The sequence below is a fragment of the Homarus americanus genome, unplaced genomic scaffold, assembly GCF_018991925.1.
Source record: "Homarus americanus isolate GMGI-L3 unplaced genomic scaffold, GMGI_Hamer_2.0 scaffold39392, whole genome shotgun sequence".
In the NCBI taxonomy this organism is placed as follows: domain Eukaryota; kingdom Metazoa; phylum Arthropoda; class Malacostraca; order Decapoda; family Nephropidae; genus Homarus; species Homarus americanus.
The window spans coordinates 415,322-442,798 of record NW_024726055.1 but is presented as its reverse complement, the minus strand read 5'-3'; the positions used below and the strand labels follow the sequence as shown (position 1 = coordinate 442,798).

Here is a 27,477-nt window from a genome sequence, read left to right as displayed (position 1 = left end):
TGTCTCAACTAATTCAATACAAAATTAATACATTCCCATAATTAGTTAATTGTATAACTATTTACTTATATTTCCCAAACTTTCCTGTATAAAGTATTTAATGTAAATTCACTAAATATGACCAGTAAGTTTTAGTAGTTAATCCTTATGTGAGTTACTGGACGTTAACTTTGTCACTTGTTAATAAGAGGAACAAGAGTGGAAGTTATTACAAAATTATATACATTAAGTCTTAAAGGTTTATCCTGTCACGGTAGAGAGTTAACTACTATACTCTAGTGATTAAAAGTAATTTGTTGTGTGTGTTGTTGTGTGTGTTTGTTGCCCCCCCCCCTACCCCCCCACGTGCCCTCCTTCTCCAGGTGCTTTACTATCCCCTTCCCTCAACTAGCCCCAGGTAGCCTGTCCACTCACCTGGTCCATTACCTGTCTGTCCACAACCCCAACCAATTAGCTATTCAGAGCCCACCGTGCCCACCCGACTCCAAATAAAACCTGCCCACTCCAAGACTCTCCATCACCCGCCTAGCCTCCTCCCTCGCCACACCCACTCACTCACTCACCCGCCCACCACAGCCTCCCTCACCACCACACCCGCCCACCACAGCTTCCCCCACCACCACATCCGCCCACCACAGCCTACCCACACCACCAAACCCGCCCACCACAGCCTCCCTCACCACTACATCCGCCCACCACCACAGTCCTACCCGTCCGGACTTTAAGCATGAAATATTTATCTCAGTCTCTTTATATATTTACTCCCTAATCTATACCTGACAGGACGTGCCTCACCTGGCGCCTCTACACGGTGATTCAGGTTAACTAATCTGTGTTCCCAGTCATAACATCTGCAAATTCTACACATGACATCACGTTCACGGGTAAATGAAGTTCCAGGTAGTCAGACCAACAAAAACTAAGTTGCAGGTTATAGTGGCCCTCAGTCCTAATAGCCCCAACCTATCTTAACCATTACAACTGGTGGCCATTAAAATGAGGCCCAAATCCTAATGGTTAGGTTAGGTTAGGTTGGTTACTATTAAGGCTGAGGGTCATTTGACCATTCACCATATAAAATGACCATCTGACTTGTCATACACATACGTTATGACCTTTGATGCGGTCATCATACACCACAGTGTGGAAGGAGCTGATCTATTCTACAGTGACTGGTTTTGTCTTAACTTTGAGCATTATTTGTCTTACTTCAGTAAGGTATAACGCAGGAGGTCGACACAAGTGAATTCGAGAGGCATCAACTAAGATCCTGTAAACGCCCATCTCCTCCACCCAGTCCTCCATGACGGTAGGTGTGTGAGAGGAAAAGGTATTGGATCGTCTTCGCCAGCCATATACTAAGTGCTCCCCGTCTCCCACACACACGCACACACAGGTACAATAATACCCCAACATATCGGATCGTAGCCTCAGTTTCACCATCAATCCTGGCCGGTGGTCCAGGAGGAGGAGGAGGTGCTCAGCTCTGCCTGGAATGTACCAAGTAGACGTAGAGGTTCAGCCTAACGTTCCAGATCAGGTTTCCAGATAAAGCGTTTGGCGCCGTGAGCATTAGCTGAGGGGGCCTTTGAAGTCTTTGAGGGGCATTTGGGTGTTAGTGGTTCCAGGGCTGTCTCAGGACCCAGAGCCCTGACCTTGGTGTAAGGGACAGGCTTAACCACGATCTGCCGACACCGGTTGTACATTAACTTGGTCTGGAAGCTCTGGTAAAATTCTTGAAAAAATTCTTCCGGTTGGTGGTCAGCATCTTCAGGAGGGATGACACGGTTCTGGCATTACTGACGCGAGAGGAGAGGAGAGGAGAGGAGGGGAATGGGGGCTTTGAGATTGGTGAAGAAGGCCTAGGTCGTGGGAGTGGGCTTGGAAAATGGGTACTGGAAAAGTGGGGACGGAGTGGAAGTATGGGTGGAATGGGTGCTGGAAAAGTGAAATACGTGGATTTTAAGAGTGAGAGCTGGAGGAATAAGACTGAAGTATGAAAGGTGAAAATGAAGACCTTATGGAGGACACACACACACACACACACCACACACACACACACACACACACACACACACGCACGCACACACACACACACACACACACACACACACACGCACGCACACACACACGCACACACACACAGCACCCAAGATAGGACTCACTACTCCAGGTGGCTTATGTTTAATGACCAACACAGATGTTTCTAAAAAAATATCCTAGTTTTTTCCCTTTCATCTCTAACCATTAACAGCACAAGACCTATTAACGTCCATACCTTACCTGATTACTTGCTCCCCTACTTTCGAAACTTCCTTACTGAGCTACTATCCACTACAATAATCCTACCAGTTTACTCATAAAACTACTTTCTCTACTACCTTCGTAACTCCCCTATTTACCTGGTCTCTACAATAACTGTCCAACTGATATAATCACAACTACTTTCCTTAATATCTTCGTAACTTGCCTATTTCCCCTATAGCTGTCCTTCCAATCAACTAACAAAATTACTTTCTAATCTATTTTCATAACTTCCTATCTTACCTACTATCTATTATTGTACATCTGTTCTATCAATATATTCATAAAATTACTTTCTTTACTACTTCCGTAACCTCTTAACTTACCAATCTCCCTTTCTACTATATCACTTTCCTTAACACTTTAGTAACTTCCCTACTCTCCCCTATAATTAATCTATCCTGCTTACCCTACTACTTCCACCACCTACTTTACCCTCCTTCCTAGTCTCACTTACCCACTCACGTAATTACATTCATTACTTACCCATCAGAGTGCTTGTCTTATATCTCGTTAGTAACCTTTTTTTTACCTACATAACTACTTTCATCACTTACCTTCGTATTCAATTACCATTAAGAATCAGCACCTGTCTCACAACCTGCCTCACCACCTGCCTCTCTGCCTCCTTGACTTACTTACCTAATTAACAGTCACAGTCATTAACATACGGTCACTGCAGTTTATGTTTGGTGAAATGAGTCTACCTGTCAGGATGTATTTCAAGGAGTCAAGGCATCAGAGGTTTAGTGTGTGTGTAATTAACCTACAACGCCTCTCTACCTCAACCCATTCCCTACGAACTACAGCCTCTCCCTCCTTTAGCCTACAACACTACTTCCCTCTCCTCTTCACCCTCCCTCCCCCATCAATACCGCTTCCCCTGCCACTCTCCCTATGAGGCCTCCTGCCCTACAGAGACAAACAGAACATGCTAAGAGTCACCCCATGGGGGATTACTCCAGGTGATTCCAATCCATTGGCTGGTGACGTGAGGCAGGGATTTCGGGGTATTAATTTGACAGTTATGAGGCACTAACTCATTGTAAGCTGCTGGCGGGCCTTGTCTGCATAAACTATAAGGTCAGGGAACGGCCGGACTAGTGGCCCGAACAGGCCTCTTACAATCCCCCACAGTCGCCTGATCCCACGTCCTCCCGCCCGGATAAAGGATCGGAGTGTTTAAATTGGTTTTGTCCCTCCCCCCCACGGAAAAAAATATTAAGAGGCCAAGCGGATGGACTAATTGAGACCATGAAAGTCCTAGCCACTGTAAAATGGTCATTGGTGAAAGGTGAGAATGTGTGTGTGTGTGGGTTAATGTACACCTTGGAGATTTGGGGATTTTATGACTCCGGGATGTGAGGAAAGTAGCCATAGTGTATGTATGTATGTGTGTGTGTGTGTGTGTGTGTATGTGTGTGTGTGTGTGTGTGTGTGTGTGTGTGTGTGTGTGTGTGTGTGTGTGTTTAAGAATTTAAGGATGTGAAAATAAACTGTTGTTTGTTTTTAATATCCCATAATTGTTCAGAATTTTTAGAACGTGGCAAAGATCTCCCCCTTCCCCCCCCCCAAAAAAAATTCTTTATCAAAATCTGAATTAATATTTTTTGGCTTTTCTTTGTGATTTTTGTTGTGATATTAAAGGAAACAAAAGCTTAACGTTGATGTTTTAGGACATGAAAACTAACAGAAATTCCTAACGTTTCCCTTGAAGGTTTTGGGAATGTGTTTACGACTATGAGATGTAAAAAACGGCTCACGTACTCGGCCTGATCATCACCATCTGTTACGTGTCGCTGGTGATGAGTCGAACTGTGAGTGAGACAGCGGGGGAGAGACGGCGAAACTCACAGGGGCCGTACACAAGGAGACTTTCAAGAGATATTAGTTCACGAATGGGGAGGTTCACAAACAAGGAGGTTCACAATCAAGGAGTTTATGTTGTTGTTTTATAAGGTGCTTCAACTGCAAGAAGAGTTTATGAAGCACCCACTCACTCGGTCTTAATCTTACATATTGCTTTAAGTGCCAGGACTATGAAGCACCACCACCCACCGTGTCTTCGATACAGGTGCTTCAACTACCAAGGTTTATGAAACACTGTTCACGCGATCTAAACACCTCCTCGCAATAGAAAAACTCCCACCAAAAAAATCTTATGACTTCCAAATTTTTTATCAATCAACACAACTCAAACATTCACTCCCCTAAACTCTCGATAAACAACAAATAATTATATCTCCGGATTATCCTCCTCTAATTATTTCCTTCGTCTATAATTTTTTCCCACTGAGGTAATTATCCCTTCGAGGCCCTGTTAACACGTAGCTTAATACTGACTTAATAACACTACAGGTCAAGACGGAGGGTGCAAAAAAAAAAAACAACCCTCTGTTATTTCCCTTGTGAGTGAGATGATTACCTCAACACAGTCGGGAACTTCAACAGGATGAGGATAGTGATCTTTGTGGTGGTGGTGGTGGTGGTGGTGGTGGTGGTGGTGATGATGATGATGATGATGATGATGATGATGATGATGATGATGATGATGATGATGATGAACGACAACCACAACAACGACAACCACAACAACACAAATCCACAACACCCACAACAACGACAACACCACAACAACGACAACCACAACAACAACCACAACAACCACAACAACGACAACCACAACAACGACAACCAACCACGACAACGACGACAACCACAACACCCACAACAACAACACCACAACAACCACAACAACGACAAACACAACCACAACAACGACAACAACGACAACCACAACAACGACAACCACAACAATGACAACCACAACAACGACAACTACAACAACGACGCCAACCACAACAAAATAATAACAACGACAACGACAACAACGACAACCACAACAACGACAACCACAACAACCACAACAATGACAACCACAACACCCACAACAACGACAACCACAACAACGACAACCACAACAACCACAACAACGACAACCACAACACCCACAACAACGACAACCACAACACCCACAACAACGACAACCACAACAACCACAACAACGACAACCACAACAACCACAACAATGACAACCACAACAACCACAACAACGACAAACCAGGTGAGGTGTAGATGGTCAAACCTGCTTCCTGAATATATTTGTTTACACACACTAAGCCTAAGCTATTAAATGAATAATAAACAATTAATATATCAATCTATATCACAGCAGGTAAGGCAACAGGTATCAGGAGGTGGTAAATTGTTTTCTAATTATCATCAGAACTTTGACCATTTCTATGTTTATTTATACCATATTACGATGTATTTCTGAAAGCTATTATTATTATTATTATTATTAGTAGTAGTAGTAGTAGTAGTAGTAGTAGTAGTAGTAGTAGTAGTTGTAGTAGTAGTAATAGTAGTATTGTAAGTATCATTGTTATTACTATTATTATTATTATTATCATCATCAAAATTCAAACACCAAATTAATCACTATACGTTCCTATCTCTTCTTCTTCTCATAATAATAATAATAATAATAATAAACTATCATTAACGGCAAACAGCCCGTCAGAAGCAAATTAACCCATCGTCATGATTAATAGCCAAAGAAAATCGATTATAAGAAGAAAAAAAAATAATGGTGGTGAATTTACCGATATGGCGACGCGACTCAGAAACCATTACAACCTTTTTGTATTGCGATGCTTGCTAAGGCCATTACTACCTACTGCCTACACCACTAACTACTACTACTATGTTCTTATGTTCTTATGTACTAACTCTTTATAGAACTTACACCATTAACCACATAATAGGCGTTCAATTATAACTACAATTTATTCACTTTGATCCAGAAATTTATCATACATATATAAATACATTATAAGCACTAATTGGTATAAAAAACATTGAATGATGCTGCTCATGTTGTAAACACTGAGGTAAACAGAAAACGGTGGGCGGTGCTGCTCATAAACAGAAAAAACGGTGGGCGGTGCTGCTCAAACAGAAAACGGTGGGCGGTGCTGCTCATAAACAGAAAACGGTGGGCGGTGCTGTTCATAAACAGAAAAAGGTGGGCGGTGCTGCTCGTATTGTGCAGAAAACGGTGGGCGGTGCTGCCTATAAACAGAAAAACGGTGGGCGGTGCTGCTCATAAACAAACGGTAGGTGCTGCTCGTATTGTAAACAGAAAACGGTGGGCAGTGCTGCTTAAACAAAAAACCTGCGGGCGGTGCTGCTCATAAACAGAAAACGGTGGGCGGTGCTGCTCATAAACAGAAAACGGTGGTGCTGCTCATATTATAAACACTAACTGATGGATCAACACGACAACAACAAACAAAAAACAAGATGGACACACCAAGGGCGCGTGGGAGGTCTTCCGCTCCTTATTTGTTCTTATGGAGAGCCCCCCAACACAATATTAACACGCCCAGGGAGACAAGACAGTGCTATTACAATCCTACCTTTAAGGAAGAAAATCCGAAGATAATTACCCGTCGGCCTGGTTCGTAATGGTAATTGGATGGTGGTTGATTATCGTACACAGGTCATATACTATGTAGATTAAGAGAGGACAACTTGGGTTATTATTCTCATCCCCGTCCCACCCCCTGAGTCGTAATGACATGATTAAGACGTTAGCTGAGGTCGTTTGTCATCTAAGATCTTATCATGAGTTAAACATAAGTCACCGCGGTCTTGTGGTACTGTTGTCCGAATTCCATTTCCTCCTCCTGACTGGTAATTGATGTGGAGTGACATGTATTAGGTTAGGTTTGATTTTGTTTGGCTAGGTTAGGTTTGGTTAGGTTCGGTTATGGTCTCAACGCAACTTCGATGCCTAGTTTTGCTGTGAGGAATTCTTGTGCTGGTCATTGATAGAGTCAGTTCGATACCTTGTCATCCAGCTAGGGGAAAAATATTGCGACTTACGAATCTTTAAGAATGTGAGGTATGGAACCTGACCCGCCACCAGCTGAGGGTCAGGTCCCCGGCCACACACCGTCCAGGTAGGCGGATGAGGTGACTGACTGGTCCAATGAGCCGTTCGTCTTAATAGGCCTTAACCTAACCTAACTATTTAGATACAATACCAGTCCTTAATCCTTCAGTAGGTTGGGTTAGTAGCCTATAAGGGTTTGATCCTAATACTTAAAAACATCCTAACTATTAAAATTAAGAGACCTAATCCTATCAAATACCACTTCAATTGGGTCCCAAGCTTAATGATTACGTTAGAATTGATTAGGTTAGAATTGAATTAGAATCCATTATGACTGAGGACCCATTATGACTGAGGACCCATTATGACTGAGGACCCATTATGAATGAGGACCCATTATGTCTGAGGACCCATTATGACTGATGACCATTCCGACTGATCTCACTGACAATACTCATAAGATGTGTCGGATCTTAAGTCAATTGCATTTCCAAGATGTAATATTCCCAGAAAGGTTTTTTTGTGGTCATATAATTGTAAAAGAGAATTCTCGGTGGATATCCCCAGGTTGATGAAGGCTGAGGGAGGGGCGGCAGCCTTAATAGTGGACGTCACACAAAATTATATTCCAGGAAGGACTTATCGGGCCATAACTACTTCATGTTTACAAGTCAATGATGGAAGGGTCTTTGTTACTGTTGAGTCTCATCATTATTCCCCAAGGTAGAGTAATAATAATAATAATAATAGCAACAAAAATAATAATGATAATTCACAAAAAAATCAACAGTAACAAACCGATCCAATTAAAAAGAACAAGTACCACAAACACATATAAACTAAACAATTTAAAACACCTGAAGGAGAAAAAACATTAAACCTGTAACACAACACTGACATCAGGAATATTATGCCCCACTATGTCCACCTCACATTAAAGTGAATAATATCAGGGAGACGCGTCAATCATGGGTGCAGGAAGATACTCATTATATTTACTGCTAGTTTCGGCTCACCTGAGGATATTTCACCTTAATGTTACCTGGGGGTGTACGGTGAGGTGAGGTTAAGGTAGGTGAGGTTAGGTTTGGTGAGGTGAGGTTATATTAAGTTAGGTTAGATGAGGTAAGGTTAAGTTAGGATCATTAATCTTCAGTTGAAATAAGTTTGGGGTTTAATCTTCAGGTGATTCCTAATTTCTGTATTGTAAAGGTCCGTCACGGTGTAGTCTAAAGGCGTCACATTAGGTGTAGGACGGGTGATGGTCCCCTCCCCCCTCCCCCTCCGCCATAAATACCTTCCCACTGACACAGCTTCACTCGGGAAAGGTCAGAAGTGTTTATAAATCTATCTGGCTGCTGACCCCGGGATAAATTCTGTATACCAAGGCAAGGTTACGGAGAGGACCCACCCACCCACCCACCCACCTACCTACCTGGCTGGCTGGCTGGCTGTACGTAACATAGCCCCAAACCTAACCTAACCTAGCCTACTTTAGCTTAACTATCAGGATTAGAACCCATTAGAATCGTGACCCATTAAGATTGGAACTTTACCTTATCTTACCTATTGTACAGTATATGTAAATAGGATTTGCCTCCAGTCCTAATTGGCTCAATCTTAATGGGTAAGGTAAGGTAAGGTAAGGTGGGGTTTGGTTAAATTAAGTTAAATAATCTTGGTTAGGTTAAGTTAGGTTAGGTTGGGTTGGGTTCTGTTAAGTTAGGTACAGTTGAGTCAGGTTAGGTTAGGTTCACTCGAGTCAGGTTAGGTTAGGTTCACTCGAGTCAGGTTAGAGCCAATTAAGACTGGGGTCTACTAGGACTCGACCCTCCACACTAGACACCGACATACCTCCAGCTCTCCAAGTGGCAGTTTTTGAGAGATAATTAAGCGGGCTTGAGGCTGCACCTCCACCAAGTTATATTACCACGACCTGGTCACACATATTCTCGGAGGCCATCAATTATACTCCCACATATAATGAGTATAATTAACAGTCTTCCTCAAGCAAGGACCGTGACGTGGGCCACTCATTAAACATAATTTAGGACACACACCTGTAATTTTTCAAGCTTGTCAGGGGGTGTTAGCAATGAGTGGAAATGTATTGTAAAAAAAAGGAAAAAAAATAAAATAAAAAGAAACTAATGTGTTGTAGGAAAGTTTTAATATGTAAGAATCATTTTAAAAGGGATATGTTACTTCCCTCAACCTCGGGTGCGGCTTATTAGACAGCAAAGGACTATAACTTTGCCCTATAAAAAAAACAGAGAGAAGAGAAAATATTGGCGTGGAACCATCTTTGCTACACCACCCATTCATATACACCATTTGTACCAAGACTCGTAAGATTTAGTTGAAAGTTATTAATAGTGTTGATTTTACTAACTGATGATTACAGACAGACAACTTTTGATTGTAGAAGATATAGAAACATACACCGAATATCCCTCCGGTCAGGACCTAACAAGACTGCACTCGAGGAAGGTGTCAGGTCACTCCGGGTATTGCATTGTGTAAAACTTTGACCTTCTGACACCAAACACATAACAGCACCGGGGGAGTGTCATGCTGAATATTTTGACCTATTCTTAATATTGTAAGTCTTTCTATTCTCAAGTTATGCTGTGGATATTGATGCTTGCCGAGTGTTGACCCTGACCTACACTTGTGACCTATCGACTAAAAAAGAAAAAAAAACGATAAGTCGAGGAGATGTTACGGAAAAATATATATCCTAAGTATAAACACTGTTGCCCTTACCACTCGCCAGTTATAATGTGGACAAACGTGTATAATTTGACACAAGACAGCACTGGCCGCCCTACTCACCCACCTTCATGAGTAACACAAGAAGAAGAATTCCTGGCAACCCAACACTCACAGCAACATTATAAAGCATTAAACCTGACAGCAACACACAGGTGAAGGCCAGACAACACATCTCCACTCACTCACTATTTACTAACGCCAATAAAACTCTTCCTTACTGGGACTTACGCTCACACAGCAGTAAATGTCGTTCTCCAGGAGCCAATAAATTAAATCCAAAGGTTCACATCCACAGCTAAATATAGAGGTTACAAGCTACAAGTGTCCCCACACCCACTTTTAGCTCTCAATAGATAAATAGATTCCCTACCCTTACCTCCTACCTCCCCCGACCCCCGACTGAGGACGCTGGATAGGGCGTGGGTATGTTTCGCCCCGGGAAATAATGTAGCTATCATTATTCTAATTCCGGGTCCGGTAGTTAGCGTAAACAAAGTATAAGTGAGGGGTGAGGGTGGGGGTGAGGGTGGGGGTGGGGGTGTGTGGGGGTGAGGGTGTGTGGGGGTGGGGGTGAGGGTGGGGGTGTGTGGGGGTGAGGGTGTGTGTGGGTGAGGGTGTGTGTGTGTGGGGAAGAAATTAAGGACGAGGGAGAATGGAGGAAAGAGAACAGATGGATGGGAAAAATAGAATAAAAAATAAAATGAAAAGAAAGAAAATAAGAGGAAGAATGGAAGAGAAATTCACTATTTATCTTAAGTTATTTAACCTATGTATATACTTGCCTATCTCTTGTACCATAATTTATCTATCTATCTATCTATCTATCTATCTATCTATCTAATCTATTTTGTCGATGAGCCACAAACAATAACTAATGACGACTCACATAGGTTTCTGCCATCACCCCAAAACAAAGGCACAGCGGCACGAATTTACGACCTGACCTAAAATTTAATACCGAGATAAACAAAGGCTTGTAAGACCCCTCCCCTCCAACCCCCCTCCCTCCACCCCCCCCCTCCCTCTTAGGAAATTAAAACTTGGCCTGAAATTAATTTTAAATATAGATTCGAAGATGAATTATTGGCTATAGGAATATGTTATTAATTTGTTTGTTAAAAATATCCAGTGGAGGTGAAATTTAGTCGGGAATTAAGGTTAGGTTAGATTAGGTTAAGTTAGGTTAGGTTAGGTTAGGTTAGGTTAGGTTAGGTAAGGTTACAATCAGATTGGAGTTGAAAATATGGTCTATGTTAATTAATTATAAATGACAAGGAAAACAAGCTGTATTCTAATAATTTTAGTTGTGGAAAAATACTAAATTGTGGTAAATATTCATCTGATGGTTTTTTTTTCCCTTTCGAGACTCTTAATTACGAGCAAATTAGACAAATCCTTAAAAAAAATCCAAAATCACCAAAAAAATAATGAAAAAAAAAATATCCCATAAAATACAGAATAAAATCACAAAAAATAAAATTATGTTATTTTCTTAATCACCAAACACCGAAAACAATAAAAATACAATAACAAAATATATCCCGACGATTTTTTTTTGCCGTCCAGACAGACAGATAGACAGGCAGACAGGAATGAGGAACAATAAATAACGGGAGAATTGATGAGGCGATAAAGAAGGCAGGTGAGGAGAGAGTTTACCTGAGGCCCAGAGCAAATATTAGTCATTCTGAAATACATTAGAGAGGGAGGGAGGAAATATATACATCATCCTCTGAGTGTTGAGTTCTGCTTCATTCTTTATGCTGTCCATTCTCCTCCTCCTTATTCCTTATCTCCTCCTTATCTCTTAACCCTCCCTTCCTCCTTCTCCTTATTCCTTATCTCCTCCTTATCTTTTACCCCTCCCTTCCTCCTTCTCCTTATTCCTTATCTCCTCCTTATCTTTTACCCCTCCCTTCCTCCTTCTCCTTATTCCTTATCTCTTCCTTATCTTTTACCCCTCCCTTCCTCCTTCTCCTTATTCCTTATCTCCTCCTTATCTCTTACCCGTCCCCTCCTTCAACCCGACATATCTGAGTTTTCATTTCCCTGTGAAACTGGAGACTGAGGCTTTTGTCCATAAAGAAGCAAAGTGAACGGCACTGCACTGAATCCCCTTCATTTCCCCAACTACAAAGTCAGGTACCCATTCACAGCCGGGTAATTCATGTCATTAAAAAAAAAAAACATAAAATTAATCAGTGAAGGAGACGACTTGTTTCCCGGGGTAAAAAAAATAAGAAAAAAAATCGTAGCTGGAACATGGGATCGTAACTCTGGTAAATAAAGACGAAAAACTCTGATTATCGAACTTGACCTGAACATTCGTGACTTAAGGCTGTAAAGCAAATTTCATCCCTGTCCATGAAGTCTTTCTGAAGTTATCGTCCGGACAAGACAGTTCGTATCTACAGACGGATCGGTAACTGCCACTCTTCCCTCACTAAATTCTATGGCTGGGACACAAGAGTTATATTACATCATCGTGTGTTATGTTTATCCACCTTTTAGTGTACCAACGGACCACTTCTCTTTTCTCTTATCCTAATCCTCTCTTCTCCACTATTCTTTATCCTCTATTTTTCTCGTGAGGTTCTCTTTAATTCCCCTTTATCTCTATTCTCCAACTCTTTTAACTCTTCTTTCTCTTCATAATATTCCTATTTAACTTATTGCTTCTTTTCCTTATCTAAATAATTTCCTCCTCTTCTCCATCTTCCTCCTCCTCTTCTACTGTACATCCTCCACCTCTTCCTCTTCCTCCACTTCTACATCTTCCTCCTCCTCCACTTCTACAACTTCCTCCTCTTCCACTTTTCCATCGTCCTCCTCCTCTTCTCCATCTTCCTCTTCCTCCTCCTCCTCCTCCTCCTCGGCCACCTGGGTATGGGAGGAGTCATGACATAATTATAAGCGTCCCACAGGTCATGTTTTTCCGATGCAAATTGTACCTTTTAAGTTGTTTAATGTCCTCTGGTCGGGTACCTCGCCGGCCGCCTCCCCACCACCACCACCACCACGACCACTACCACTATTCCCACGACCACTACCACCATCACCACGATCACTACCGCCATCCCCACGACCACTACCAACATCATGACCAGATGCACCACGACCACCATCACTATTTCGACCACTATCATGATAATCATTACCACAACCACCACAACTACCACCATCCCCACCACCACAACCTTTATCACAACCACCAGTCCTCTCCAGTTCCCCACCTCTATTCTTCACAACTACGACATTCCCCAGCCACCACCACCAACCCCCTCCCCCCCCTCCCTCAAGATCCCAACAACGATTGATCCATCACCATCATTACCATCACTACTAACAACCCGCCTGCACCATCACAAATTACCATCATCTTCGACAAGCAGCGTGTACATTCACTCCTCCACCACAACTCTTCACCACCAGCCTTTAATCTTGTACTGGAAGACGAACGGACGAAAGGGGTAAGTTTTCCAGGAAATATAATTTAGTATATTATCTTCTGGAAGCTAATACGACAGGTTCAGTTGGTATGAGGTTAGCAGGAGAGATGGTCGAGTCTCCTTCCTCATCACTATAGGGTCCAAGAGGCCATAACTCTAGACAGTGATGACACAAAATGGTGATTATTAAAGTCGTCTTGTGATGTTGTTGTGATCTACAGACCTGCCAAGTTTAGTTAAGATTCAGGGAGAGTTTGTTCCTGTTCTCGTGTGTTTACAACTTTTAGACAGACGGACCAAAGGTTGGACCAACGGTGGCAGGAATGTAGTGACGGACGGACGGACGGACGGAGGTATGAGCGGACGCATGGATGAACAGAGGGACGCATGGACGCATATTTGGATGGGGCGTATGCGGTACTGTTTCCTCCTATTGGGGAACTAGTGGGAGGGAAGGAAAAGAATGTAAGGAAATAGGGAGAGAGATTTGACACACAAAACACTTTTGTTATGTCAGAGTTGAGGTGAAAAGAGCGAGGCGAAGGGGAGAGATTAGAAAGAGGAGGAGGAGGAAAAAGAAAGACGAAGAAATTATCAAATAAGAATAGAAGAGGAGGAGGAGAAAAAGAAAGAAAGAAAGAAAGAAGAAGAAGAAGAAGAAGAAGAAAGAAGAAGAAGAAGAAAGAAAGAAGAAAGGTGGAGGAGGAGGGGAGGGAGGAGGAGGAGGAGGAGGATGCTGAGCTAGGACCATTTTATGATAATTTGTAATAGCGTCCGATGCATCGTGGGGGCGGGGCAGTGGGGGCAGGCAGGGCAGTGGAAGCCTGGATAGGGAGGAACAGGAGGGGGGGGTCAGAGCGCGCCCACCGCAGCTAAATTAAATGTTTATCATTGATCCGCACGTGAAACAGCGGGGGAGAGAGAATCATTAATATATCCTAGGGTCCAGGGCGTCTTAGAGGGGTTCCTTAAATAGGATGCCCCTCCATTTACTTCTTAACGAGGGAACGTCCTGCCGGGTTTGTTACCACCATTATTATTGGTTGCGTTAGTTAGCTCAATGGGCGCCTCTCCTGACTAACTGACCCACTGAGAGAATTTCATTTTACCTCCTCGTCGCCCCTGGCCCCATCATACGACCAACTCCACACTGCACCCCCCACCACTGAACCCTCAAACCATCCTCACTAACGCAGCTTAAGACTATTTCTCGGGTTACCTTTACTTATTTAATACTCCACATAAATACACCTGGAAACGATATTTAACGACCAATAGTGACTAATGCAGGTATAGACTCCCTCAATAATTCTTTCTCGCTTATTTAGTATTAATAAATATATACTGTACAATGTGAGCTTTAAACCTTCACACACGCCAAGGTTCATTTCCATTAATATCTTCTTCAATACATCACATTTATCATACTGTTGGCGTGGGCTGGGGAGGGCGTGGGTTTGCGGAAGGCGTGGGTTTGGGGAGGGCGTGTAAGGTTTGGGGAGGGGGCGTGGGAGGCGTGGTTTGTGGGCATGGGCTGTGGAGAATGGGCTGTGGGAGGCATGGGCTGTGTGGAGGCGTGGGCTGTGGAGGCATGTGCTGTGGAGGCAGTGGGCTGTGGAGGCGTGGGCTGTGGAGGGAGTGGAGCAATGGGCGCAGGTGTGTGTGTGTGTGTGTGTGTGTGTGTGTGTGTGTGTGTATGTGTGTGTGTGTGTGTATGTGTGTGTGTGTGTGTATGTGTGTGTGTGTGTATGTGTGTGTGTGTGTCAGACTTTAGGCAACCATTTGTCTCCCCTGAGTCACCATGTCTCTTGTCTCAATTATACCTGCCAGCCATCTCTCACTCTCTCCTAACTACTACCAGCCATCGAGCAGTCCCTCCTCGATAGTCTACCAACCTACTATCTACCACCATCCCCCAAGACATTCTACCAGTCACCCATCTACCACCATCCCCCAAGACATTCTACCAGTCACCCATCTACCACCATCCCTCCAAGACATTCTACCAGTCAACTATCTACCACTCACTCTAAACCAGCTACCAGCCATCTACCACACCAGCGAGTTTTTAGGCCTCCTTAAATTCTTTTGCCGACTGAATAACCCAAAAATAAAATAAAATAAAATAAAATAAAAATTACTCAGGACAGACAACTCCCACCTGCTGCTAAGACTCTCAAAGGCTCGTAAGTTAATTTGTTCTCGTTATGGTATGAAAGTATGACTCACCTTAAGATTACTCCCCCCCCCCTTGCTTATTTAAACTTGAAGATGAATCACACTAATACTAACCTAACCTAACCTAACCTAACCTAACCTAATCCTAACCTAACCCAGGAAGCGTTAGGTTGGTTAATCTTAAGGTGACATAAACTCATGGAGATTATCTTAAGGCTCTTTGACTTCACTTAAAACAGAAAGATAAGACTCTCATAGGTTCGTCAGTTAAAAATTCCCTCGTAATTAAAGATATATTGACGCATCTAATTAACTCACTTAAGCTAAAACCCACACAAAACACACATCAGCAGAGATAAAATTAAAATCCCGGGATCTTTATGAGCGTCTACTGATGCCTCCAAAGTTAAGGGAATTCCAAGGCATTAAAAAAAATAATGAACGATACTTTATGGGACGCTGAACGAAGGAATAGATAACAGCGGTGATGAAGAAATTGATAACCAATTGGAATGTTTTAGGGGGCGTTTTCTATCCTTGTCATTTCATTATTTTTTTTTAAATCGTTTCATCTTTTTTTCTTAATGATTCTCTTGTTTTTATATAATGTTCCTCCTCTCGTCAGGTGTCAGCCGTCAGTCTCTGATTAGAATGACAATAAGAGAGAGTTTCTACGTGAGATACCTTGTGATCAGGAACCTTCTGATTGGCCAGCACACTAAAACAACAACGGGGAAGATGTACACACACACACACACACACACACACACACACACATTAAACCAGTCCTTCAAGTTCACCAAGAGTGATTTACTGTTAAATTACTGACCGTTGATTAGTCCCTTTCGATTTAGGTTCACTTAGTGTGTGTGTGTGTGTGTGTGTGTGTGTGTGTGTGTGTGTGTGTGTGTGTGTGTGCGCGCGCGCTTTTTAATAATGTACAGTACCACGTACAAGATGGCTACTGTGAGTGACTAATTTTTCAGTCAATAAAACATAACCTAACCTAACTACAGTGTAACCTAACTTAACCATATCCTAACCTAACCATACCTGATTTAACTATAATTTTACCTAGTTTGACCTAACCTAACCTAACCCGACAAGACTAACAATAACAATGGGAAGAGCCGACACAAGCCACCGGTCGCCTTCCTCAGGTATGGCCGCCACTAATTACGGCAGCCGCCAGGTAAATTAGGTAAATAACTCAACCTTACCTCACTACAACCTAACTTACCCATAACCTAGCATAACCAAACTTTAACCATCACCAAACCATAACCTAACAACCAAATATAACGTAGCCAATAGTACTGAAAGATCCATAGATTATAATAGGTTAGGTTAGGTTTTTAGGTTATAGTGAGGGAAAAGAGGATGAAGGGAGAGAAAAGGAAAGTGGGAGGAGGGGAAAGGCAAGGAGGAGGGGGAGGAGGGAAATGGAAGAAGGGGATAGGAAGAGAAAGAGAGGGAAGGGATAGAGGAGAGAGAGTGGATGGAAGGGAATGTATAGAGGGAGGGGAGGTATAGAGGGAGGGGGGAGGTATAGAGGGTGGTAGGGAGGGAGATGGAGGCAGGGAGGGAGGGAGGGAGGGAGAGAGGGGGTGGGGGAGAGGGAGAGGAAGGAGAAACTCTAAACCAACAAACTATTCTATGGGTTAATATGTGTGGACTGACTCCCGTGGTCCGGCCCTCAGGCATGACCCATAGCGAAGGGCAGTGGGGCTTAGGGAGGCGTGGTAGTGGTGGAGGAGGAGGAGGAGGAAGAGGAGGTATGGATGAGGAAGATTAGGCGAAAGAGAAAGAGGAGAAGGAAAAAGATGAGGAGGAGGGGGAGGAAGATTCGGAGGAGGAAGAGGGGAAGAGGAGAAAGAAGACGAGGAAAGAGATGAAAACGAAGATAAGGAAGACAAAGACGGAGAGGAAGAGAAGAAAGATGTTAATAATGGGAGATGAGGAAAATGAAGAGAGTGATATCCTATAAATGAATAAAAAGAAATTTCCCTCAAAACAGCAAAGAAGTCACTCCACAAACTCCAACACCACCTACTGCCAATACTACTCCAACACCACCTACTATCCTCAAAATGAAGACAGTACCTCAGTATTGCCCCCCATCAGACAGGACTTCCACCTCAATATTGCCACCAACAATCCAGGTCGCCAATATCAGCGTCACCCAGCACTACACACCATAACCACCACCTCGTCCCCCGCGCCTACGTAACTGGTCGACCGTCCTGATGCGGCTCAACAGAACAATTGAACGCAGGACGGGGAAGAATACTGCTGTGGCCGGACGGGGGAGCATTGTTGTGGTCCCTCCTTCATCAGCTATACAGGCAGATCAACTCACTAATGGATTAATTAAGGGGGACGTCGTGGTTTCTCTCTCACGTGAAATTAAAATATTACGTCAGGTTTGGAAGGAGATGTCTACCTTAACACCACCACCACCACCACCTCCTCCTCCTCCTCCTCCTCCTCCTCGTTCCTCTCTTCTTCCCTCCCCTCATCTTCCTCCCCCTCATCTTCCTCCTCCTCCTCTTCCAGCGGCTTGATCTATGACCATGTTTTTAGGCGACAACTTGATCATGTAAGCTGTTGCCAATTGCAGCTAGCATGACCTCCCTCCTCTGGTTGGTGAGGAAATGTGTGGAGAAAATAGAGAAATCGTCTGAGGTCTTTGTTAACCTTCACTTGGTTTCTCCGTGATTTAACTTTTGTATCTGTTGGTAATAAAGTTGAAATTTATCATATATTACTACTATAGTTTTCTGACCGAGCCATTTCACTCCTGTTTATTACCGTTTATTTTGCTCATTATATCGTGTTTTTACATCAGTTACCCATTAATTCTTTTATGTAATTTCCTGCCATGAATTGGGATATAACTCCGCCGTGTGTATTCCCGGGAAGATAAAACTAGTTCTTTAAGCTGTTTGAGGTACGTTTTTAAGCTTATACATTACACGGAATGAGAAGGAAAATGTTGGCATCGTTTAATACAAGTTCTGAGCTATTAATCAGAGTGTATTCAGCTGAGGATCTTTCTTATGTGTGAGTTCATCTATTTCAGGATACAGAGGTGAGAGGTGGACTGTTTCTTTCCATGTATTTACTGATGAGGACACACACACACACACACACACACACACACACACACACACACACACACACACACACACACACCCGAATCGTCATATATCAGTTGAGGAAATGATCGTATGTGGTGTTACTTCTCGTTGTTTCACCAATTTCATGTCGATTTCTACTCTCGTATTGTACCACTATACCATCGCATCCCTGTGTCTTGCTCTCTGCTTCCCTTGATCTAAAAATCCTAAACCAAACGAGAACAGAAGAAGACTAGAGAATAAAGATACAGTTTTCTTACTCCATTAGGATGCAGAGAGGGTGAGTGTTCCTCGGCCCATCATAAGCTCCTCTCGTTTATCCCAGGCGGGTCTGGACCTTGACCTGCCCACTGGACCATTACCAGCACCATGGCCACTGTTACCTCACTCACCCCTCGGCCTCGCTCCTCTCCTCCACCAACACACACGACCCACGACGCCTCAGCCTACTGGGAGACGGAGAGGCCTATACTGTGTCTCTCACCACTACCACGCCCCCATAATCACACCGCTCGGCCTCTTGGGGGACGAGAAGATCGATGTTTTTCTCCACTATCTCGCTCTCATCACTACACTCCCACTGTCTCCTGGAAGACGAAAGAATCTCCTATTTCGATTTTCAACACCGCAACGTCACTGACCTCCACTGTCTTGCTCCACTACCCTGCCCTCAACAGCACGACCCACAGGGACTTTATTATCCTCCACCACCCGCAAACCTTCTCTATACACCTTTCACCCTCAATAAACAAGTATCCATCGACCTCCTGGGAGACGCAACACTGCATAGATCTCGTCGTCCTCCCCGTCACGCTCCATTACTTCGACCTTCAAGCCTGGTCAAACCTCCGCTGTTCTCCAGGTCACGGAGATGTCAACTCTGACCTCTAGGGCAGGTCTCAAAGGGCACCTGTCCCGAGCCATCCATTAATAAGCCATTATACTCTTATCGTAAGTAAAGTGCTCCTGGCTCGACTACTAATGTGTTAAGCTTGTGGTGTTAAAGATGAGGACTACTTGCAGAAAGGTCATAGTCTATATATGGTCTTGGTTTTCTCTCCAGGTGTAATGAGACCAAGGACAGTACATATTGTCTACTTACTGTGGCAGGTGTGGGGGAGGCGAGTCACAGGTAGAGATAAGAGAGGCAAACAAACGTCTGTGATAGGTCGGTGACCATTCAGGTGACCGTTTAAATAAGCCCCACTATTAATAGGTTTCAATTAGACCTAAACTGACCAATGGATCTGGGCCCAGTCCTAACAGACCCTAATTAGACTTACTCTTAAAATTAGGATTGCAGCCCAGTTACAATGGGCCTCAGTTCTATCAATTCAACTGAATATGATCATTAATATTTTTAAACCAGTCCTAATGGGACACCGGTTTTAACGTAACCTAATCCTTATTACCCCAAATCTTACGAATAGCGTTAGACTAGATTAGGACTGGGTTCCACTTGACCAACAACCCAACGAAACTGGTGAAATGACGGCCGTAAATACAATATGAGCTGCGAGACAAGAGAATCAATTAGGAGAAGAAACAACTTAGTGAGTCAAGAGGTGCAGCTTAAAGGTCAGGTTTAATAAGACTTAAAACACACCCACAGACGCTGACAGATTTCTACCTAGTTTGGTGGTGTGAGGGAGCGAGTCTGGCTCAGCCACACAGACGCACTCCTCCACCAGCGAGTCAAGGTGAGGATCATACTGATACTCGCCTCTTAATTACTGGGGTGTACACACAGGTATAATGTATCTTTGGTCGCAGTTCTTCTTGGAAGGTGAAACCTTTCGATTGGAACGGGGTGGAAGGGGAGGTAAAGGGGTGGAGGAAGGGTGAATGAGTGAAGAAGGGGGTGAGGTGATGGAGGAGGGGGTCATGGGGTGGAGGAATGGAGGGAAGGTAGAATAAGAAGTATCGGTAAATAAGCCTGGTGGCCCGTTAGGGGCAGTGCTGTTAAAGCACAGTAAATACTTTGCTCTCGGTAGACATGGGGACAGGGGCTGATATTGCAATCGTAAGCCTTCACTTCCCCAACAGTAAAACCAGGCACGGTACCCAAACACAGCTGGGTAGACTGGGGATGCCCCAGGGGCGAGCAGCAACGCTTAAGACGGGAGGCGAATGCTATATATCCACTCAGTGTTTAATATCCTGGTATAGTTAAAGCAGCTCAAGACAACAACAGCGAGGGCAGGAGGGTCGAGGACCAGTGTGTAGGCCAGGACCTGGTGGTTATATCTATACTGTACTGTACAAACTCCGGATAGATAACGAACTGGTCTTCCCTGGGTCCAGTGCTGGTACAGGAGGATACTGAAGTACTCAGACGTGGAGGATAAATGAGATGGAGGAAGGACGAGAGGGAGGGTCCGCTGGTCAGTTTATGCACCCTCTTGACCTTGTCTCGAAGATTATTAGAAATTCCTTCATCTATCTCTCCCTCCATCCCGGTTTCCCTCCCTCCCCGCCTGCTACTATCCTCCCTCCTATTTTCTCCCCTCATTCCGTCCATCCTTCCGTCCCTCTCCCCTTCACTCCACCTCTCCCTCCCCCTACCTTACTATACAGTCACTACCTCACGTTCGTCACACAATGTATTCTACTCAACTACGGTTTAAATATTCCTCTCTTAATTTGCATACTATTCATGCCTGCCTCCGCTGAACAGAACGTATGTACACTGAACGCTCCCCTGAACATCACCTCTCACACATCAACTCCAGCTGACGAGAGGAACGAGAGCGTGATACACCTGTTGATGATATTTCGTTCTTACCTGTGGCTATTATACGACCATGACACCACAACACAATGTTACCTGAACTTGGGTGTTGATGGCTCCACTAAAAGCACATACCTCCCCCACACAACCCCCACACTCACACACCTTCCACACCCCCCACACACACACCTTCCTCACAACACACACTGGAATGTCATACTCGAACGTGGGTGTTGCTGACCCCCCAAAACACACACAAACATACATCCTCCCCCCTACACACACACACACACACACACACACACACACACACACTCCTCAAGCACCACACCAAACAACTTGAGGTAGAGCGAACAAATATTTACAGGTGGTGGTACTGAGTCACACAAACAACCTGTCCCAGTTTAATTACACCTCAAACAACAATGGGCTGCCCCGAGAAACAAAAGGCCTCGTTGCTGCGTCTCTAAAATATGAACAGGTAAACAGTTCAGTGCGTGTACCACTAAACTGCACACTGTTAATGCACTTTAAAACACTTCACTGCAGATAGACACTAAACAGAATACAACCAGAACCTAAACAAGGCAGAGAAACTGAAAAACTGACAGATACGCGTATGACACCAGCACCAGGCAGGCGTCAGCAGCACTGGTAGGCGTCAGCACCAGGCAGGCGTCAGCAGCACTGGTAGGCGTCAGCACCAGGTAGGTACAAGCACTAAGTAGACGTCAACGATAGGTAGGCGTCAGCAAAGGGTAGACGTCAGCGATAGGTAGACGTCAGCGATAGTTAAACGTCAGCACCAAGTACGTGTCAGCAACCCTATCCTAACCCACGTTAAACTAAACTAACCCAATTTAACTTAATTTCACCCAATCTAATTTAACCCAACCCAATCTAACCTAACCCAATCTAATCTAACCTAATCTAGCCTCAACCTAAACCCAACCCAAACTAATCCAAATTTACCTATCCCAGCCTATCCTAACCCTCCTCAATATAACATAACCTATCCTAACCAAACCCAACCCAGCCCAGCCCAACCCAACCCAACCAAACCCAACCCAAACTCAACTTTATCCAATTGAACCTAATCTAACCACATCAAACCGTCTATGTTATAAGTCTGGACAGCCACGATGTACAGTTTCTGCCGGGGTTCCGAACAAGTCCCCATTATCGGTTGATCGCGTCTTGCTGCGTCGACAATTGCCAGACCGGACTAAATCAACTTGATGGAATCGTAGGCTATCTTGATCCAGGTCCGGGTTAGGTCAAAAATATTGTCGCGATCGATCGATGGCGACATATGAAAAAAAAGAGAAAGGGGAGGTGGAGAAGTGGGTGGAGGGGTGGGGGTGAAGGGTGGGAGGAGGATGGGAGAGGGGAGGAGGGGAGGGGTGAAGGGGAGTGGAGGATGGGGAGAGGAGGATGGAGAGAGGGGGAGGAGGGGAGGGGGTGAAGAAAGAGGAGGAGGAGGAGAAGAAGAAGAAAGAGGAAGAGGAGAAGAAGAAGAAAGAGGAAGAGGAGGAGAAAAAAGGAGGCGATGAAGAAAGAAGAAAGAAAGAAAGAAAGAAAGAAAGAAAGAAAGAAAGAAAGAAAGAGGAGGAGGAGGAGGAGATAAGCTAGGTGGATGTTGACAAGAGCTGGTTGTTAATTATCACCTTGTACCTCATATCAGGTAAACTATCATACATTTGCCATAAACCAGATAATCCTTCACCTTCTCTGATCATTCTAATCTCAGAAGGCGTTCCTGAAGTATCCTTTTCAAGAGACTTTACAACCGCCAAAAAAAGATTCACCCATGTTCAATATTATTTGTTTACATTCACAAATAATAAAAGTCTATATACATTGGCTGAGACTCGGAACTGCTGGAACGAGACATCAGAATTGCTTGACGACTCATATATGGCACTGTAGTATCTCGTTTGGGTTCGGTGCAGTTTCGAAATAGGTTTAGAAACGAATATTTGTTCATATCTCTATAATCTGTACCTTATTATCTTGACTATATTAACTGTTTCAGCTTGAATTAAACCTCAATGGTCTTGTAGTACATCATAAATAATACATAATATAGTACCCACGTAATCAATAGACCAATGGAACAATATAATAGAGCAAAGAGCAGTACCGATATAATTAACAGCAGTACCAACAAAGTCAACACTAAAGCCGTGTATGGTGTGTGGGTGGGTAACAGCTAGCTCACAGCACCACAGGCCAATCAACACGTTCTCCAGCCTGTACTAAGCTACTGTTAAGCTCACTGCAGGGAACGAACTCAGAAATAACGGGCCAAATACATTCCTAGGCTAAAAAATGGGTTCCAATGATCAGGTTGGAATCTATTAGGAATGGGAATGTATAGAATTGGTGCCTATTAGGAGTGATGCTTATTACGGCTAGTGCCTATTATAAAAAACCTATCGCTATTGAAATCTATTAGTATTAGAGCATATAGGAGTGGAATCTTTAGACCTGAAATCTATTATAACTAGGGTGGGATCTATAAGGGTTGGAACCTTAGAACTTAAGCTTAGAGGACTGGAGCCTACTATAGAAATGGAACCTCTGAGAACTGGGGAAACTACTAGAATTCGACCCTAATAGAACTAGAACCTATTAGAATTGGAACCTAGAATTGGAACTTACTAGAATTGGATCCTATTAAAACTGGAACCTATTAGAACTGGACCTTATAATTGGAACCTATTAAAACTGGAACCTACTGGAACCCATGTGACCAGGAAGAGCAAGAGAGGGGGTACTTACAGACGCTCCAGCTGCCGCAGGTCTTGGAAGGCGCCTCGTTCAATGGTGTGGATCTTGTTGTCGTGAAGCTGCCTGGAAAAGTAAACAACAACAACACGTCAGTAAACAGCTGCGACTGACAGGTGAGTACATGAACAGGTAAGTACATGACAGGTGAGTACATGACAGGTGAGTACATGAAGAGGTGAGTACATGAACAGGTGAGTACATGAACAGGTACGAGTTTATTGCCTGTACCGTACCTACTATTAATAATTAAAAGAGGAAAATCCAAACAAAGATAAATAGATAAACAAGTAAATCGACAAACAGACAGATAGACAAATAGACACAGGTGGGTAAAATATGACATCATGGGCAAAAGTGACATCATGGGTAAAATGACGTCTTAGGTAAAGTAACGTCACAAAACAGCCTTGAGATAGTTACGCACCGGAAGTCTAAACTGCCTCGTTTATCCAAGGGAGCATGAAGCAACAAGTAATGTGTGGGTGTCTGGGCGTGGGTGTGTGGGTGTGTGGATGTAGGCGCGGGTATGGGTGTAGGCGAGGTCATGGGCGTCAATGTGTATTTGTATTTGTCTTTCAAGGTCACGAAATCTGTACAACAATAAGTAGTACCTGACGTTTCTTTCTCGCGATAGTCTTTTGTTTCTTCCTCACAAAACGTCTTCAAGAGCAGCTGGTCTTGTAACTCAAATTCTCTGCCTCATAAATTATTATCTAACTCATAAACTCCATGACTCATAAACTTTCTAACTCATTTGTGGTTCATTGCAGACAACTCATGATTCTGGGATTCATTGTAGACAAATCCTGATTCTGAGCCTCACTGTAAACAAACTCAGGGTTTTGTGAATGAAGACAATCAACATATGCATGAAGGCCACAGGGCTTGAGCGCCTTTATTCAGTTCGCAGACGTCTAAACGCCTAGCCATTCTGCATTCCTCTCATGCCGCTACTGTCCTGAGCCTGTCTCTTGAGTCTTACCTTCGTCTTTCTACTTTATTCATTCTTCTCCTTCCTCCTCCTTCCTTTGTTTCTTCTTCTTTTCATTTGCTTTCTTTCGTCTTTCTTGTGCCTGGTTGAGTAAGTCCTTCTGGTCTACGTATTCCTTGCTTTATTTTTGGTTCTCCGTCTCACACCGCCCCTTGTACCTCCTCCTCTTCCTCTTACCTCGTTGTTGACGCCCACTCCTTGTTTGTCTTCCTCATTTCTCTCCACGATCCCTCCTCGTACCTCTCTTCCCTCCCACTCAAACTCTCCCACAAATTCTCATGTTTGTGTCAACCTCTTTCGCTTCACTGGTTTTGTGACACCCCGCCGGACCTCCTTACTAGTCCCACAGCTTCCCACACGGCTCAAAACTCGACTTCCTCACCTTGGAGACTCCCTCCATATCCCTCCAATAATCCCCTCCCCCCCCTCCACATCACCCTTCCTCCCACGTCCTGCCACACTCCAAGCATCACCACCACGATTTCAAGTGACGATGTAAACAAACTATCCACGACCCGGCGGACCTAAACTCATGTCGTCCTTAAGTCGAGTTTTAAGAATGACGTCAGGGAGGGTTTTCTCCCTAAATGATGATGATGATGGTGATGATGTTGATGATGATGGTGGTGGTGGGAGCTGTTCTGCTAAAAATATAAAACTCCCCCTCAGGTGTCCGGGAGTACCTGGGAGACACAAAGCAGGGTGGCACACGACCCCCGGCCTCCCCAGATGGTTTAACAAAAACGCCCCCACCCACCCATCATTGCCAGCCTATAGCAGTGGAGGCTCACCATTGTTCACTATGGGATGTGTTGAGTTGTATTCGTCTCAGTTATCAACCATTGCTGTTTTACTGTAAGGTGAAATTTATGACCTTGGTTATCCGAGTCGGAAGTGGTCAATGACTTACTCCAGGACACCGCGAAAGAAATGCCTTTAATTAATGGATAAAGTCAAGCTTTTGGGAAAATATTCACGTTTTCTACACACACAGGCACTAAAATTATTATTATTATATTATTATAATATATATATATATATATATATATATATATATATATATATATATATATATATATATATATATATATATATATATATATATATATATATATATATATATATATATATATATATATATATATATATATATATATATATATATATATATATATATATATATATATATATATATATATATATATGAATTATTTAAACATAAGGTCCAGTGTTCCGAGTCGTTTGCCAGGAAGAATGTTCGTTAAGCATGATAATTACAGGTTACAGTGTAATAAAATTATGCTTCCTTTTCATACAACTTTTAATGCTGTCGTTAAACCCAGGAGAGATGGTGTCTATTGTTCAGCTCGTCAAACAAATAAGAGATTATAGAGAGGTGGATGGTGCGTTTGTGGCAGTTATTGATTGCTGAATACGGTGCTGGCCGACAGGTTGTGGGGAGTTAAGCACATTGTTTGAGCATCGCTTGCAGAGCTCGACAAGGGATCCAACTCCTCATCAGGCGGGTATTGTGTACCTTACAGGAGGTTCAGCGGACCGGATACCGTCATTCACTCCTCATCATCCGCGTTTATACACCTTCACCAGAAACACACCCTCAGCCCTCTTATCGCTTCTGCTAATCGCCGGCCGCCACAGCCTTCGCCAGTGTGTACACGCACGACCGCCCGTCACCTATTGTGACGGAGAGAACACATCGTGTCTACCTCTTGGGTGCGTAGACCTCGTAGGTTTATGGTTGGCGAGGCATTAATAGCAAACAAATCGCCACTGTATGCTGGATTAAGGTCAGGGGAAATAACACGAGTTAAGTTTCAGTAAAAATAATGAATTTATCGCCATGGGGACAAGTGGATCGACACCTTGTTTACCGAGATGATGATAAAAGAGAAGAGACATGAACAGGAAGAGTAAGAGAGGTGGATGGAAAAAATGGCATAGAGGAACAAAAACATGCAGGTACAGGGAAATAGAGAAGCAATGTGGTTAACAGACAGACAGACAAAGACAGTCAGGTATAAAGAATCACAGACAAGTAGACATACAGTAAAACATAAACAAATAGTGAGACAGACAGGTAGACAGACAAAAAAGAGAAAGACAGACAAACAGTGACCGAGGCTAGACGGAAAAAA

At 43.6% G+C, this 27,477-nt stretch overlaps 1 protein-coding gene across 4 annotated transcripts in view; it reads right to left on the bottom strand.

The window, feature by feature from the left end:
• Positions 1-27,477, bottom strand: part of LOC121865336 (protein slit-like) — a 212,428-nt gene that overhangs the window by 131,949 nt on the left and 53,002 nt on the right. For all 4 annotated transcript variants that reach the window (XM_042364673.1, XM_042364676.1, XM_042364674.1 and 1 more), the window contains exon 2: positions 24,322-24,393. The gene's annotated coding sequence lies outside the window, so the exon portion shown is untranslated. The remainder of the gene's footprint in view (positions 1-24,321; positions 24,394-27,477) is intronic.